Source organism: Mus pahari, chromosome 18 (genome assembly GCF_900095145.1).
Source record: "Mus pahari chromosome 18, PAHARI_EIJ_v1.1, whole genome shotgun sequence".
Classification (NCBI taxonomy): Eukaryota; Metazoa; Chordata; class Mammalia; order Rodentia; family Muridae; genus Mus; species Mus pahari.
Window position 1 is genome coordinate 40,145,700 of NC_034607.1, and position 6,174 is coordinate 40,151,873.

Here is a 6,174-nt window from a genome sequence, read left to right on the forward strand (position 1 = left end):
GCCTAACACAGCCCTTCTATGAAGTCCATTCAGGGCAGGAGTCCCATCCCACTGATGCCCTCAGCTCCCGGTGTCGTTTCTGTTGCACTAGATACCATGTAGTCACGTGATAGGACTGTCATCTAATATCTCCATTCTCCTCCCCTTCTGGGCACATGTTCAATGACTTGTGATTAGTTTAGGCCGATAAAATATTAGTAAAAGCGACACGTGTCACTTTTGGCCAGAATCTCTAAAAGCCAATGTCACTTTGCCCTTGAATTCACTGTATGAGTGAGAAGTAATACTCTGTTCCTTAAGCCACTGGGATTTAAGCATTGTTGTTAGCAGCACGAAGTCCAGCTGACCCTGACTGCAATAATACAGGAACTAAAAGATTACCCAGTCCCACCTCGAGTTACACCAATTGGGAAAATGGGGCTTAGAGGAGGTAAGGTGACTTGCTGAACCTCACTCAGTTAGTCATTATTGCAACTAACTTCTTCCAGTTGCCAGGCTAAGCACCTTCCACGATCCCATCCTATAGGATCATGAAGATAGGAGACTAACGGGGCTCTAAGGTTTTAACCTCTTGCCTTCTACTCCTTGGCTTTTGTGGGTAACTCACTCCTGTCTCCGCTCCCAGTTCCCCACTTCTAAAATGAGACTATGAAGAGAGTTCATCCTAGACAAGTTTTGCTGCATACTCCGTGCCTCACCCCTCCCCACAGTAACTTAGTCATGATGTCTTGCACCCAGCAGGAACTTATGCTGTGCCAAAGACCCTCCAGCAGTCTCATTGATGTCTCATTTTTCATGGGAATAACCAAACCCAATTTGCCCAATGAGACAAAGTCCAGACTACTACTGGCTTTTAACCCTCAGGCCTGGACTTACCTGTTACCTGTCCAGTCGGTATACAGAGCCCTTAGCGAACTCTTCGAGTACCTTGCCTTTGTCAATGGTGCACACACTCACAATGAGAGGTGTAATCTGGTTTTGGTGCCATGCCCAAACTCTTGAGTATTTTAAGAATGGCCAGACTTTTTGACTTGTTACTGAGTTTGGGACAACTGTGTCTAATTCTCTTCATTGAATTGCCTTTCCTTGGACTGCTCCTGCGTGAATGAAATTCATCTTCAAAGTTTAGAAATTTCTTTATTAAGGTTGTAAAATGTGGCAGACAATCTCTCATTCCTAGACAAGGTGCTCAGAATTGAAAATTCCAAGTCAACAGGTGGCCACAGGCCTGGCTTCTTTTAAAGGTGGTCAGCCCCACAGCAGGGATAATCTTAGAGCATTCGTGAGTCCGTCTTTATATTGGTAGCAGAGAAGAGAGAAGCCTATGATATTTAAAGATGGGGCTGCTATGAACTACTTGTGTATGTCCCAGTAAAATTTATACATTAAAATCCTAAGCCAAAGATGGGACCTCCCAGAGATAACTGGGTCATGAGGGGATGATCTTTATAAAAGGAACCAGTAAAATGAATCCCAAAGGGCTCTCTAGCCCTTTGTCTGCCATGTGAGAACACAACCTCTTAACAATATGGTTGAACAAGGAGCTAAAGGGGTCTAAAGCCCCATAGGAGGAACAACAATATGAACTAATCAGTACCCCCAGAGCTCCCTGGGACTAAACCACCAGTCAAAGGAAACACATGGTGGTACTCATGTCTCTAGCTGCATATGTAGCAGAGGATGTCCTAGTCAGTCATCAGTGGGAGGAGAGGCCCTTGGTCTTGCAAAGATTCTATGCCCCTGTATAGGGGAATGCCAGGGCCAGGAAGCAAGAGTGGGTGGGTTGGTGAGCAGGGGAGCGGGAGGGGATAGGGGATTTTCGGAGAGGAAACTAGGAAAAGGAATAGCATCTGAAGTGTAAATAAAGAAAATATCTAATTTTCAAAAAGGAACAAAATAATATGGGTGAAGAAACCCTATATGTACAGCAAATTTTATAAAGACCACAGTTTCAGAGCCAAGGCCCAAGCCCAGGCTCCTGCATTTAAATAAAATTTAAATTATATTTGTTTGTGACACACCTCCGCTATGGTGTACGTGTAGAAGTCAGAAGAAAGTTGTCAGGAGTCAATTCTCCCCTTCCACCAACCCCAAGGACTGAACCCAAGTCATCAGGCTTGGCCACAAGGCTTTTCATGTTGAAATAGAATGGGCTGCTGGTAGTTGTCTGGGAGATGTTGTAGTTTATCTCCTGTTACAACTAAAGAATTGAATGTCCAGAAAAGTGGGAAAACCAGCCCAGAGAGAAAGACAAGTAACAGCTTCTTCCCTTTGGGAAGGAGGGGCAAAGGTTTAGGGTCCACCAAACAGACACCAGCTTGGGTGCTTTGTAGAGACCCTGGGTTCTTCCCTATACTGTTGGTCCTGTTTAGAAACTCGCCCCCCCCCCATGCTTCCCCACTGTTTCTCTTTCTTCACAATGTGTTCAGAGAACAAGACCCTGTGATCTTGGGAACCCACTCTCACCTTCCTATGACCCTGTAACTCTCCTTCACTCTGCTGCCTCAGAGATGGACACCAACTGCTTTGGGGGAGGGAAGCTTAACCACTCTAGCTGCTTAATGTCAAGAAGGGGGCAGGGTGTCAGTCCAAGAGAGGGGAGATTTTTAAGAGGTAGGTTTTGGGACCAGTTCAGAGGATTTGTGAGATTTCATGTGGGCACTGCATTTAGTGTTCCGTCTGCAGACACATCCATAGAATCAGAGGACCTGAAGGAATGCAGAAGAGAATGCCCCAAGCCACCATAGTAAACCCAGAGTGGGGTCGCCATTCCTAGGAAAGGCTCACGTAGTAACCATACAAGACTAGTCTTAAAGAGTAACGATTCAAGGATTTTTGCTTCGAGCCACTTTACAGCAGTCAGACAACACAGTGTGAGATCACTCTCATATGGCTTCTAGAGAGAAAAGAAATGTAACCATAACTTGATGGTAAGGTTAAAATAATAGTGGGCTTGTGTCTTTTGGCTGCGTGTAGGTGCTACAGCATTGAATTGAGACAAGGTCATGATGTCATATATCCGGGCAGTGTTTTACTTATTAAGAAGAATTATTAATGAGACACAGTTTTGTAAGTAACATCTCATGTGCTTTTGAGCCTCATATCGAGGGAATGTGATACCTCAAATTGTTAGAGGAACGCCAATCATTTTAGTCTTTGGTTATACTTTCCTGCTAGGTGCTTAAGACCATGCGGGTGGACAAAATTAATCACTTTTTCCTCACTAGCAAGGCCACTTGAAGATCTGATCTCTGAGGGTCACTTGGCTTGGAAGGAAACTCTGGTTCCTTTGGCCTTTTTACTACAGGTTCCATCTGTATCAGAACGAGTCAAGGCTTTCACTGGGAAGCCTTGAGGAACAGTCTCTTCCATACTGATACTTCCCTTTGTAGATGGGACACTGGTTAGAGATCATCAGGTGGGGTTCTTAGAGCCTCCTTTAACAAGAACGCAGGTGTACCCCCACACTTACAGAACCGAGAGAGATGCTTCCACCGTTCCTCTGGAAGCCAGTTGACTTTGGAGGGCGAAGGACAAAATAATGTGGTCCCTCTGACCGCATTAGTATACCCTCCAAGTATAGTTCTTGGATACCCAGAGGGTCAATTAATTATACAAGTCTGGAACATATAACTACTGTGCATTATTTAGGTAAAGTTTGGATAAAACCAAATGAATAAAATTTGATTCGATACAGTAACATTAACAAATCAACAAGTTTAGCTACTGCGATATTTTGCCAGTCCATATAGCTGATATCATGGCCATTGTCTAACTTGGAAAATAATTGTTCATACCACCACCTTAATAAAAGAAAGTTGAATCCAAATGACATACAAAATAAATCATAAACTTTGGGGCCTGGGAAGCCTTGTAGAAAATAATACAGACTTCAATCAGTACATAGAGTGAAACTACCATAACCAGACTTTGGGTTTTGAGTGAGTATAAGTAGCAAATATAGACAGAGCTTTATATCATAGGATTAATAATAGTCATGGCGCCTTAACTCTTTGGCTGTTTTCATGTTCTCTGTGGGGACCTGTGACTTGGCTCTGAGACTAGTCTCACCCAACTAAAACAGCTTACGCGTCCTCAGGGGTTCTTTTAGACTCAGCCAGCAAGATTTCAGACAATATGCTGGGTCTGCACTGAGGTCACTGTTAATCTACCCATTGCCAATAGGAATTGGCTCTTCACACCCACCTTTCCTATTGTATCTCATCATACAACTATGAGACCAAAGGTTCCAGGTTGCAACGAGTAGAATCCTGTCCTGGTTAAAGTTACTATTGCTGTGCTGAAACAATGTGACCAAAGCAACTTGAGGAATAAAGGGTTTATTTCCGCTTATGCTTCCAGGTAGCAACAGTTCATCACTGAGGGAAGACAGGTCAGGAATTCAAGCAGGGCAGAAACATGGAAGCAGGAGCTGATGCCGAGGCCTTAGAGGAGTCTGCTTACTGGCTTGCTCCTCTTGGCTTGTTCAGTCTGCTTTCTTCTAGAACCAGGAACCACCAGCCAGGGGATGGCACCACCTACAGTGAGCTGGGCCCTCATTCCATCAATAAACTAATTAAGAAACTGCCTTACAGCATTTTCTCAATAGAGGTTTTTCTCCTTTCACATGATTCTAGCTTGTGTTTTGTTGGCATAAAACTAGCCAGAATAAACCTATATCATATAAATTAGTCACACAGAGAGATCCTCAATGGGAAGAGGTCTAAAGTCATTCCTGTCAGGGAAGAGACTGGCTAGTTGAGAGGAAAAAAACTGACCATAGTTCATAGGATCACCAGAATGGAAAGAGTCCCATGGCACAACTAGTAGGTGTTAACAAGGACACTCTTGGCCACTAGGATGACCGTATCCTCTGACCTATGGAGATGCCCTGGCTATGGGGACCCTTGGCTGGTGACTACTCGTCTGTCAGACAAAATAACATATTTTGGGATGTTTTCCAGACTCTCTTTGTCTCCCCCTCTCTCTTCTGAGCATCCTCTGTAGATTTCCTGATCTACAGAGTGGGCATGGCTACTTGTATTCTCTCCTTCCTCATTAGTGACCATAAAGCAAGGGGAACCTAGTCTATCAGTGTGGCTCTTTAATACACTGAGATCTTAATGAATTCCTAATCATATCTTACCTGGGTAAAATTTACCACTCAAGAAAAAATACTTCAGGGTTAACATTCCATTTGACTATTTTTTTTAATGACTTTAGAGTGGGTAACTTACCCTTAATTTAGAGAACACGGATACTCTTTGTCCTTTTGCCTTTCTTTGTCACAGACACCAAAAAGTGAAAACAAAGGCAGGTGCCCTGGTATCCAGGGACAGAAACAAAAGGGCTCAGAACAGACAGAAATGGGTTTAGACACTGGGCAGAAAGAGCAGGTGTTAAGGCTGGGATCTGCTCAAAGCAGACATTGCTGCTTGGGTGTCTTACAGGGTCTAGGGATCTTCCCTTCCCCCTTTCAGTCCAGTTTAGAAACCTGTACCCCTGCCTTCCCGTCATTTCTCCTTGCAATGTCTCCTAAAAACGAGAAGACACCATCTCAGGCAGTCCATTTCCCTTTCTTTGCTCACCTCCATCTCCTAACTCTTCTTAAGGGGCGTCCCCCCAGCCCCTCCAGGGGTTTGTTGTTTGCTTGTTTCACCACAAAACACAAACAAATAGACAGAAAACTCAGCAAGCAAGGCACTAATTCACACGAATCTTAAGGCCAAAGCTTGAGAATACTTTAGCAGGTTTACAAGAAGTCATGTGATTTACAAGTTGAAGCTGGCTGGGCAGTGAGGGAATTTCTTAACTATTGTCTGAATGCAGTAGTTCTTTGTGCTGTGGTTAAAGTCTTGCAAAAGCAGCTGAATGTGTAAGTGCATAGGTGTTCTTTGGGATAGAAAGGGGTGATAGCAGACTTCCAGTTGTTGAATTGGTAGTGGTCCACTCTAGAAGAGTCTGAATCCATTAGCTTTGCTTTTGAGCTGTAAGATGCAAAAAAGGGAGGGAGGGAGAGAGAGAGAGAGAGAGAGAGAGAGAGAGAGAGAGAGAGAGAGAGAGAGAGAGAGAGAGAAGAGAGAAGAGAGGAGAAAGATGGGCAGAGAGAAAGAGAAAGAAAGAAGGAAGGAAAGAAGGAAGGAAGGAAGGAAGGAGAAGAGGAGAGGAGAGGAG